This window comes from Pleurodeles waltl, chromosome 3_1, assembly GCF_031143425.1.
Source record: "Pleurodeles waltl isolate 20211129_DDA chromosome 3_1, aPleWal1.hap1.20221129, whole genome shotgun sequence".
NCBI classification, from domain to species: Eukaryota; Metazoa; Chordata; class Amphibia; order Caudata; family Salamandridae; genus Pleurodeles; species Pleurodeles waltl.
The window spans coordinates 328797993-328810889 of NC_090440.1; positions in this window are offsets into that span (position 1 = coordinate 328797993).

Sequence of the window (12897 nt, forward strand, 5' to 3'; positions counted from 1 at the left end):
TGAGCCTACTTGAGCTTTTGGTGGATGTGTTACTCTGTCACAGATGTGATGGATATCCCATCTGCCATATTACAAGTCAATTATATTCTATGGCACTTGTAATACCACTGACGGGATAGCCTAGGCACATTTATTATTGCATTTATTATTCACTGAACTGTGATAATTAAGTTTGCTTGAATAGATTAATGTTATTTCATATGAATTGAAGTATCTGTTCTCTGCAGCCGCAAATCTGTTTCAGTGGTCCCCATGGCACTCTCTTCAGATGTGACATGCTGTCTTGGCCATTGGAAAAATATGAGCTGCATTTCAGACACTAAGGGCCTGATTTAGAGTTTGGTGGACTGTTAACTCAAATTACATCACATATAGCTTTATTCGGTTACCATCAACCATAAAAGCTAAACCATCACTCGAATACAAAAGTTATAATAAAAAGAGAAAAAGACACAAATATCACAAATTCAACATATATAATTATATATAATTATTTTTTTAAAAGAGATAAAACATGGGTACTTAAAATCATACGGATACTTTCCTTCAAGGTGTACTTAACCCCCTAGACCCTATCATTCGGCCCAAAAGGCAGTCACTAAGATCGTGAGATCTTGTTTCAGTCTTAAATGAATAATTAAAGCTAAAGACTAAAACAAATCATTAAAATTTGTCATTTTTTAAAAAGCAATTACGTATATGCCATGCGGCTGCAATATACTTGGTAACCGCACAGAATAGAGACGTGGAAGTATCCCTCATCATAATCCTTAAGGCAGCCATACAATGTCTCATCCCCATAATTCTGCACACTGGTCTTAGCCACTTCCGTCGAGCAATCTTATATGCTGGGCATATAAACATAAAATGTATAGTGGATTCTGGAGTACAATTGCAGCTGGGACATAGATCAGTACTTGGGGCAGAATTCCGAATACTACCATAGGATTTGAGAGGTAAGCAGCCATATCTAAACTGGATATACAGACTTTTGCTTAGTGGATCAAGAATCAGATCCATAAATGGTTCAAAGTACGGATACCACTTAAAATCAAAAAATTGAGAGGTCAATCTGCCATGTGATAAACACAGCAGATAATTTTCCCTGACATACGTCCAATAAACAGTTTTCAAATGTTTTTTTCTGATCTTTCCTTAAACTGTCAGGATGGCTCCAAAAATTACTGAGACCCAAGCTAAGGAAACATTTTGAGATGTGCCTAAACCAAGGAATGGTGAGTACATTTGGTCTGTCCAAGATGTCTTGGATAGACTCCTTGTATGAAATTAATTCAGGGGTGGTCCACAACCGAACCCAGAAGAGCAAAGGTCGTAGAGCAATTACATCTGAGAAACATGAGAGACAGATGTCCCAGAACATTGGCAGCAGTGGGGTATTTCAAGGACATGCCAAGAGTGACCTTACAAAGTTGTTTTCCCCCACTACAAGCCTGCCAACATTCGAGGACCCCTAGATTTCTGCCCCGTAGACCGCAGCACTCTGTGCCTTCGCCCAATAGATTTTAATGGCTGGGGTGACCACTCTCTCAGAAGTAGACTTGTGGAAGCATAGAGTAGCCCCAGATCTGCAAACCAGGAGATCCCGACGTTTGTCAGTCTGGCCCTCCCAGTGCAAGTTATTACTGATTCTTACCACCAGGTAGTCGATGGAACATACCTTACTTAGGGGGGTCCCATTATAGACAATGGAGTATCTTTTGGTAAGGTCACATCCCAAGGTCATAAGTTTGGATTTATTATGGTTGAGCTCCAGTCCAAAATCATCACAAAATGAGCTAAACCTATCCACTAATACCTGTAAGCCCATAGGTGTCCTAGAGATCAGGAGGGAATCATCGTCAAATAGCAAAATTGAAATTTTTTGATTATTCAGGGAAGGTGCATCATTTTGGCAATCGGTGACAACTTGCACCACCTCGTTAATAAACAAAGTGAATAGGGTTGGGGCAAGGACACAGCCGTGACGCACTCCTCTCCCGATATCTATTTTGTCAGTGAGTTCCCCCTGATTACCCCATCTTACTTGTGCAAATGTGTTCTCGTGTAACCTTTGGATTAGATGCACTAGATTCCCTGGAATACAAATTTTGTTTAATACTCTCCACAGTTCTCTCCTAGAACAAGATCAAAAGCAGATCTTAAGTCTACAAACGCATAAATAATAAAGACAGCCTAAAGACTTGGTCCATAGTATTGGTTTTGGGCCGAAAACCGGCCTGAAGAGGGGGTAAAATCTGATTATCTTGGATCCATTTGCTAGGCCTGTCTAAGACTTGCTTAGCGAAGATCTTTTGAAGGATGTCTATGAGACTAATTGGTCGATAATTCGCTGGTGAGCCTACATCACCTTTTTTATATACAGGGATTATTTCTGCGCCTTTCCACGAGTCAGGAATAGGACTACCGGCTGCTATGGCATTAGACAGTAGATTTATATACCATGCCCATATATTGGGTTCAGATTCAAACAAGTCCCCTGGAATCTTGTCAGGACCAGGGGCTTTCACTGATCTCAGAGAGTTAATAGCAGCTGTTGTTTCAGCTAATGTGAAAACAATATTCTCAGCAGGGGTCTTAGTAAGAGCCCTGCAGTTGGCATTTCCAAAGACCTCCTGGTCTTGCAGTACAGGGTAGGCATAAATTCCGGAAAAATAGGACACCCATTTTTCAGGCTGAATATACATGTCAATAACATCATTGCCCCCTTTCGAACTGCAGGCCAACAGCCTCCAAAAGGAGCTGTCATCTTGATTTTTAACTGCTTCTAACAGCTTCTGCCAAGTCTCATAATCCCAGTCTTTTTTTGCTTGTTTCAAGGCCCTAGCGTACTTATGTCTGGCGTCCCTAATATCCTCTTGAATAGAGTTTTTTAGGGCTTCATTTAGATTGGATCTTGCACATGCACAATCCTTATCATCCAAATCCCTACGTAGGGTAACATCATATGTCTGCTTGAGAGGAGTTTCCTTGCAGAAAATACCCTGTAGGGAATCTACATTTTTGAGTGAATAGCCATGGTTGGAATGTCAGGGGCCTTTTGTTCCTCAAAATCAGAAAATTGTTTTAAAAATAATAAATACATTTCCCTGATCAGATACGGGTTGGATTCTACCTTCGGCCAACTGACACGAGAACGTCTATTATTCAAACAAGGGATTGGAACATTAGTGGTCTTTGTATGCTGAACTCTTGCAAATGCATGGTTAGTCAATGCAAGACGCAAAGGATTATGGTCACTATCATGGCGAGGTATTATTTCCAAGCCCAATGAAATAGACCAAAGCCTAATGTCCACCAGAATATAATCAATATTGCTAGAGGAAAACCCTCGCTTAAAAGTGACAGCTCGATTTGGGTCAGATCTAGCGCAACCATTGCATTCTCTCAAACCAAATTTCAGACAAAGGGAGGACAACTGAGTAGCAGCACAAGAAGGAGGAAAGGGAACAATTTACTTTGGTTGGGGAATACCCCAAGATTCATCCTCCTCAATAGTCAAGCTGCTAATGATGTTGTCCAATGCAAAGGAGCAATTAAAATCACCTGCTAAAATATTGTTGTCTGATGAATCTAAAAGCTGTATGTAGTTAGTCAGCTGGGTAAGAACAATTGATTCATTCCCACATGGAACAGATCTTGCATAAACATTTAGTACTATTATCCTGAAACCAGGTCGAAATGTGAGTTGTACACCCAGCAGATCATGGGAATTGAACTTTATCATTGATTGGTCGCATTCAAGCCTGTTATTCAGCAAAATCATTAACCCTCCAATCCGTCTTCCAGAGCCGCCAGAAGCAGATTGGGCCACAGAGAAACAGGTTGTGAAACCTTGTAAGTAATTCAATTCTGCAGACCAAGATTCCTGAAAAAGACAGATGTCTTGTTTATTGACAAAGCTTACCCATTCAGGGTCACCCAGCTTTGACTTTATTCCTGCTACGTTTCAAGATAAAACATTAACTTTTGGGGGTGAAGATATCAATTGTGTTCTAATTGAGGGGGCAATTGTTGAATTCCCTGTGCATTGTGTTTGACACTCTTCAAATGCTATTTTAGGTGTTCCTGTGTAAGAGACAGTTAGTCAGTCTAATTCAGAGAGCGAAGGGGAGAGATTCTCAATCTTAGAGGTTGAAACATTCTCAAGAGGGAAAGTAACGCCATCTACAGTAATTCCAGATGTACAAAATCCTCTACGTGTCTGAACCCCAGGAGGATATCTGCTAAGTCTAAGATTCGTTTCCCTGCCTGTGCTTAATTAACCAGTCCGTATATCAAAGGAAATAAGGTAATTTACTAGACTATTATCATTGAAAAAAATTGAAATTAAATTGAGTTTCGACCCCAACCGATTGTGTCTACGGACCTCACGAAAATCAGACTGGATAACAGAGAGGCAATTCCTCTTCATACGTATCCAGTGAGTAACTTTGTAAATGAGAGAGTCCTTCAACTCTCTATTACCCTGGGACAACTTGGGCACCCCAGTCAGATATATGTAGGCATCTTCTCTCCTCCATCCATGCCTTCCCTTGATATTATTAATCTGTGTATGTGTTAAGTAATCAAAGTGCAGTGCCTTAGATGAACTAGCAGGAGGACTCGCAACAGATGGCACTCCTCCAAGATCTAAGTTGGGGGTTATATGACAAAGAGTACCTGAGTTCCCCTGCCCAGGGGTGTGTCCAGTATTTTTTTAACCTAATTTAGAGGCTCGCTCAATGGTAGTTGGTGCAATCAGGCAAGCAGACCTCCCATTCCTTGGTATGTTTCCATTAATTTCCCTAGTCGCAATAAAAGTAGGAGGGGGGGTCATTTTGTCAACTAGGGTGGAGAGACCTGATTTTTTAGACCTCAGCAACAGGTCAGAAGAGAAGGCAGCCTCACAAGACACATTACAATTGCAACCAGACTTTTGATCATAAAGTCAAGAAATGTTGTTCATAAATGTTGCCAGCAAACACTTAATATCGTCTAATTTATGGGAGATAATTGCTAGCTGGGAAACTTCATTACTGCCCATATTCTTGTCCCATATGCCCTTATCAATCCCTTCTGTATTTAATGTTTGAGGATGTTCGGGACTTGCAGCACTAGGGGACAAAACCGAAAACCTATTCGAGCAGGGAATAGTAATAAAAGGCTGAGACATGCACCTTGGAGAAGGCGCAACCTCCACAGGAGAGCATCCATTCATTTCCACCCGCAGTGATGGTATCTTCAAAGGTGAAGGAATAGCATCCTGAGAGTTAGGGGGAGGATGCAGACCCACCTTAACCTCTAGTCTGGGCATCTGTGCTTTTTTCTCAGATGTTCAGGGATCTTCTTAGGGGGAATGGTATCCATATTGGAGAGGCCAGTGATGGAACGGCTCCTCAATATTGCCTAGACCTCTTCAAACAGTGAGTCAATTGTTTTAAATTGGTGTAGGTTTGTAATGGGACGACCATCTGCTTTCCCAACGGGTCATTTTTTTAGTTTTTTAGCCCGGGATTGGGGCACTGGTATGTCATCAGCCTTCCGCTTCCCCATATCGTATTCCAATAACTAGTCAAAAAAGGGAAAAAATAACAACAGGTAATTCCTGCAGAGCTCTATCCACCTATGAGATTTCTTACCTAAGCGATTCCAGACACATCTAGGGTAAATAACCCGGCCCAGATTCATGCTATCAATAATAAGTGATAACAAGGAGGAATTAAATCCTCTAAATGCTGGAAATGATGGGAACTTGGTCCGCAATCCCCTCCTGTACCAGGAACTGCTCAAAATGGAAAGGACTATTCTGTCTGAGCAAGTAGATATTCCAAAATCCTCTAATCCAAGTCCAATGACTAAACAGTGAATTTTTAGGTGGGTGGCCCAGCCCAGTCTCCTCCTGGCGATGACGGGTGAAGGACGGGCCCGCCCTTGGCACAGGCTTTGCCCGGGTGCGTCCCGTGCATGTCCTGTGCAGCGGTGGTGCGTGTGAGCGCGCTAAGTAGTGCCTGCGATGAGGGAACCTCCCCTCAACAAGAGGCAGCAGCTGTGGGGCTCCTGGGACTGGAAGTCCCACCAGGAGTCTTGGGAAACAGGCAGCGGTGGTGTGCGGCACGCTAAGTAACGCCCGCGACGAGGGAACCTCCCCTCAACAAGAAGCAGCAGCTGTGGGGCTCCTGGGACTGGAAGTCCCACCAGGAGTCTCGGGAAACAGGCAGCGGTGGCGAGCGGCGTGCTAAGTAGCGCCCGCGACGAGGAAACCTCCCCTCAACAAGAAGCAGCAGCTGTGGGGCTCCTGGGACTGGGAAACCACAACTCAAATCACAAATGTGACAGATATCCTGTCCATTGTACTACAAGTGCCATAGGATATACTGGACTTGTAATATGGTGGGCAGTTTAGTCATCACGGTTGATGGAGGAGGAGGATATTGTCAGTCTGAAGTTGTAACCTCTGACTCTGAAAGCTCAAGGAGGTCTGAGGTGCCTCAGGCAGGTTGCTTGGCCAGTGGATTAGTAACAGGACAGTTTGCATAAGGGAAGGATGCCAGTTGTCATCTGCATTGCCTTTCAGAGACCCCTGAGTGGGCCATGTGGTGACAAACAAGAAGGGAATCTTAGTCTCTGTTTATAATTCTAGAATGGAAAGCTTGGCCTTGGGAAGAGTGGCCGCCCCAGGAATGACTATGATGCAATGCCCTGGAAGCTGTCAGGTGAGGCCCCAGGGACCTGTAAATGACTCCTTGTCAGCCCACTCTCTAGAAGTGAGGCCAACACACGGAACTGGATTTAAGCATCTTCTTGGCCAGTGACCTGGTGGAATAACCTGATAGCTGCCTGAGTTCCTGCTTGCTGGCTACCTTATCATTAGAACTGGCCCTAAGTTGGGGACAGAGGTCTCACAGGGGAGGCAGAGTGGGTCACTTAACTTTGTAGGCTATGGTGGTATAATTTGCATACTGAGAAGCATCTGAGAACATGCTATAGTTAGTCATCTATCAGGTGGTTTCTGCAAGTGATGAGAATAGTTCCCTGTGGACAGAGATAGTAGATAGGGCAGATAATTACAGAGGGGTACTTAACAGACAATTGCCACTGCTGCTGTGAATTGTTCATCAAGGGGGTGATCAGCCAAGCCTAGAGTTTGGCTGGGTGGCTGTGTAGCAAATCTGCCTTCTCAATATGGTCACCCCAGAATTTTCACCATTTTCTGGAGCCTATTTTTGCTGGACTTGAGACTCTGTGCACTTTACCCCTAGTAAACAGGAGTCAAGTGCATGTGGTCCCTCTTTCAAAATGGTTAAATTAGCGTACCCTGATTGACTTATTTAACTTGCCTACAAGTCCCTAGCATATGGTGTAGAAAATTTACCCACGGCCTAGAAGTTACATGTCACCTATGAACGGTAGCAGCTATTGGGCCTGTAAAACATAGCTTCAGGTTTACCATGTGTTGCCTGACTGCAGCAGCCTTGGACTATGCTGAAAAAACCTTTCAAAATAAGCCTTTTTTACAGGTGTAAAAGACTGCTGGTTAATTTTAATAAATCACCCTTAAGTACACCTTGTTCTCCACAAGGTAGGATCTCTCATATTTAACATGTGCAAAATTAAATTTTGCGTGTTCCTCCAGTGACTAGTCCCCAAAAACCGACAGGGTTATGGCCGAATTCTAGAAAAAGTGAAAGTACGGGATTAATATACTTTAACCTGCAACTTTTGACAGGAAAGAACTACAAAAGTCATTGAAAGGTTGTTTTCTAAAAGCCCAATGTAATGGTAACATCAGATTCATAGTATACATTTATGAAAAGTATCTCTCAGAAAGTTACCTTTTAACTGACTCCACCATCAGTTGGCTATTAGCATTATCCTAATGACAGCCGTTCGGCCAGTGATTGACCATATTGATTATAAACACTGCCCTCAGAAGAGAAGTAATGTCTTGGGAGTGAGGAGGTGCTTTTCCCTCCCTTGCAGAATGACCAGTTTGTGTAGACCAAGGAACTTCATTAACTTTTAAAGGGCCTGCCCTTCCACAGGTAAATATAAGGTGAGATCTGTGTAATGCACATTTTTGTTCAGCCAGCCAGGTTGACATTAGATCTAGTGACATGGAAGATTCCCCTACAACTAGTTTTGAGAGTGACCATAAAAGAAGGGGGGGGGTACTCATTTCATTGAGTACACCTCTAGAACAGGAGCATAGGCTACACATAAGGGAAAATTTGCCACACCATCAAGGATTTAGGAGTTAGGAGCACTATGAATTTTTTGCCGTAGAATAAAAAGGAATTGTTAAAAAGTGTGTAGGACTATATTAGACTTGAGCCCTCTCTGTAAGGTTATCCCCAAACATTTTGCCTTTACCCCTCCTGTTTTCAGAACCCATTACTGTTAAATGTAGAACTCTGCACACTTTACCACTGCTAACCAGTGCTAAAATGCTTGTGCTTTCTCCTTTAAACATGGTGTAAATGGTATACACTCAGTTGGCCCATTTACTTTATTTGTAAGTCTCTAGAAAAGGGTTATACCATATACCCAGGGTTGGTAAATTAAATGTTACTAGTAGATGTGCAACATGTTTTGTGCCACCAAAATATGTAGCCCTTTGAAAATGTGTCCCAGACCTGCAATTGAAGTCTGTGTATGCGGTTTTATACTGTCATTTTGATTTGGCAAATTAAACCTTTTACCAGTATCAAACCTTTCTTTTGAATACATATAATTCACTCTTAGAGAATGGTGTATTTAATCTAAAATGCTGATCATGTACTTTTTACTTTTCTACATGTTCTGGTAGAGAAAAACTCCTAAATTTGTTTTTCATTACTGCAATGTCTATCTCTCCAATGGAATAACATTTGGCTACCTGATTACATTTAAGAAGTGATAACATTTGTGTGGCGGGTGATAGGAGTCTGAGGTATTGCAACGTAAACCCCTCTTTAATGGTGAAGTCAGATTTTAAGTCACAATTCAGAAAATGTCACTTTTAGAAAGTTGGCATTTTCTTGCCCTAACCTACTAATCATTTTGTTTCTGAAGCCTGTTCCTGGATCACATGGCTAGGTGTAGTTGGCAGTTGGCCTTTGTGTATTCCTCTCAGACAGGGTCATAGTAAAGGGTATAGGTGTTGGCAGCATGGGCCATCTCTGCAGGATGGAGGGTGGAGCTGTCCTCTTCCACACTGGCTCCTCAAAGGCTCACACGAAAGAACTTCACAGCAGCCTATTGAATCCATAAATAGAATGGGGCTAGGTCAGGGACTTAGGAAATTAAAGACACTACTGTAGAGGGAAACTCCAGAGGCTCCTCCCATTACAAAGTGGACATCAGGTCCAAAAAGCAGACTCTCAGACCCACTCTTTAGGACACTTCTGGACCTGTGAATATTATGGAAGAAGGATGGTCTGCTGACCTTCTGCTTGGAGCCTGTCGAGCTTGTCGAAAAGGAAAAATGGACCTGCACCCTTCTTCCCACGCTGAAGTGACTCCAAAGGTCAGATCACTAACCTCCTGTTCTGAGCTACTGGGACATAACAAGCTCAAGAAGCCTCCTTGTATCAATCCACCTGATCCGCTGGCTGGACCTGCTACTGCCTGATTCCAGCTAGCCTCTGCTGGAGTGAGTTCCTGAATCCAGAGAAGTGCCCCTCAGGCCCTGGACTCAGGGTGTGGCAATAGTTGAACTCTTCCTTAAGAAAAAGGAGAAATCCTGAAGCTTGAGCACTTCATGACGGCAAACGAGCCCGTTGGCACCAGGTTTTTGACACCTGTGCCCAGTGCGATGTTCTGGTGAACCGACTTTTCACCCTACAACAAAGATCAGCAATGGGTGGCAATGTGACAGTTGAACTTCGCACTGCAGCATCAACACCCATGGTGACCGCCAATGCAAATTCCCAGCAATGACTCTCCACAGCATCTGACAGGATCTTTGTGTTATAGTGGTGATCATCTGTGACACCCTGTCTGCTCTCCACGTACAGTGATGACTGTTAATTAACCAAAATAATAAAGAATTTAATTAAATTGAGTTCCATTCCCGAATGAGGAGGCCGCAAGGAACAATGCTCTCTCTGCTCCTTGCAGCCTTCTCTATCGGGAATGGAACTCAATTCAGTTAAATTCCTTATTGTTTTGGTTAATTAAAACTGTAACAGTGTTACCTGACTATGTACAAATAGCTACTGTATCCACTAAAACAAATAAGATCAAAGTATTGTATAGATCCACACAATAAAATCTTTAATGCAATTTTTCTTCCCCCAATAATCAGTGCAATCATTTGTTGTAAAATACTATATGGAAATTTCAATGAAAGCAGAAGAATAGATCAATTCCAATTCATCTTAGAAAGCTAACTTCTTTAGAGAAAAAGTACAACCATTTATAATATAGAATAGTAGAACCATAGTACCACCTACTCGAGAGTGCAATATTTGACCTAACTTTTGACTCAATACTCCTTTGGGTCAGTCCCTATCTGTAATTGTTAAGCACTTGTTCATGCAGCAATAGGTATTTCAGCAATTTCCAGTTCACTTGGGGTTCAGATGGGTCAAGGCTTTTTAATTATAGCACCCCTACATGTGCGGCTGCCGTGGCTATGAAGCTCCTCTTTAGCACAGTGACGCATGTCATTTTTAGATGGGGACATCTGCATATCAGACATATAAAGTCCTCTTTCTCATATCCAAAAAGTCTGCATGATATAACATCACCATAGTTCTAGGTGGTTGATCAGCCAATGTTAGCAACCGGGCAAAATGGATTGTCATCAACCTTCTCTTTAAACGCATAGAGAAAGTGAAGCTTAAATAAGGTGCTGGCTTCAGGCTACAGTAATGTTTGAGCACCATCCAAGCATGTGAGTATTCGCTAAAACTATCCATATCAACCAGAAACAAATGACGTTTTCCAGCTATGTTTATCATTTGCCTGAAGATTACAAAAGGTAGGTTCTTTTTCCAGAGCTCAGTAGTGTTTGTCTAACTTAATGCCTTGAAAATATATTTATGATAGGCCCCAACCATAATGAGCTTTTTAATGGTGAATGAGCTTTGCTTAATCTAATCTTGTACCTACTTTACCTTCTTCCTAAAGCCTCATTCGTAAGCCCAAATTCCTGGCACACCTGCACTGGTGAAGCATTGTGAGGGAGTTGAAACATCTTCTTGGAGGCACTTACCTGCAGTTTGTTCAAAAGGAGAGTGTCTTTCCCATGTAAAGCAACACTTGAGTATGCCACCTTCAAAAGCAGTTTTGCTTCTATTACAGAAAGCAGCGCCGTGAATGAGGCCCCCCAGTTTCTTAGCAAGTGCACAAAATGCAAAAACAGGGCATTTCCTTTTTTTAACATATATTGCTTCTGCTCCTGATGGTTAAATATGTTGCCAATGTATGCATCCAGGTACTTGTATTTATTCACCTTCTTCAGCTGCTTGACGTCCATCCATATTCTAAGCAGGGGCCTTGGTGGCTCTGGATTAATATTGTTTTTGTTTTTGTTATGTTGATTTCCTTTTTGTTGGCAGTGCCGTACTTTTGTGGTTCAGTCAGTCAGTTATCTTTGCAATCCAACTCATTAAAACCACATCATCTGTGTAGGATAGGTGAGACAAACTTAGAAGACCCAAATGCCATGGATGCGAGTTGACCTTGTCTAGCCATAGTGTTAAATCTGACATGAACAAGTTAAAAAGACGCGGTGCCAACATGCACCCCTGCTTCAGGCCCTTTTTTGTAGCAATCTTTCTCAAAATCCTGGTGCCATTCCCCAGTTTTTATGTACAGTTGTTCTATTCCTTGCAATTTTCTTTTGGGGTTTTTCTAATCCCTTAATTTCATTAAAAAAATTCTGCAATCAACCCGATGAATGCTGCTTTTGGGCCTATAAAGTAAAGGAGTAGTTTTTGCTGATTTCACTTAGATTTATCTGCTATTAAGGAGACAGCTAAGATGTGTTTAATTGTGCCGGACCCTCTTCTGAATCCGGTCTGGTTTATCGGAACCAGATTGCCCATGTTAGATCACAGCATGAGGTCTGCTAGTATCAATGATGTGTAATGTTTTGCATCTGCATCTAATAATGCAATTAGCCTGTAATTTGCTGGATTCGTTTGGTCCCCACCTTTGAAGACAGGATTTAGTACAGAGGCTAACTAGCTTGATGGAATGGTACCTGTTGACTCCACCCCCTTGAAGAAAGTGGATAGAGGGTTTTCCCAGTAGTTCGGGTCCCATTTGAAGATGGGCTGTGGGATTCCAATAGGTCTAGGCGCTCCATCTCTTCTACTTTTGAATATTATTTTTTATGTTGTCGGGCTAGCAGACTGGCTATTTTGACTTATCCTGAATTATGCTGTGGTCGCTACCGCTTGAGGCAGTTGCAGTATGCATTTTGTTTAGTATGTTCCCTCCCTGTTGTTATCCGTTGTTGCCCCATTCATTATTATGGTATCTAATTCCTTCACTTGTTTCTGATGATTCAGGCATAGGGCCACCCTAAAATATTTAACCCAAAATTCTTCCCGAACATTGAATTATTGATTACATTGACTGGCCTGCCCAGTCCATTTGCAATCTCCTAAAATGACTTGGAGTTTGTCTGCTTTGCACTAAAGATTAATTTTGTCTAAAACACCTCTGTCTTTGTGTTCTAGTCTTCCCATAGCTCCTTTTTATATTCTTTCCTCATTCACTGTACCTTTTTGCATGAAAAAAGTTTGGTGTCTGTTGTGTTTAGATTCCTGATTGCCTTTTTTAGCTCCTTTTTCAGAATTTGGCATTTTTGAGCTGGAGTGCCCTTGCCAGCTCCCCGCCTATTCTTGTTAATTGGAGGTGCATACAATATCAGTTTTGTTGTGAAGTCAGTCCTGGTAATGATGT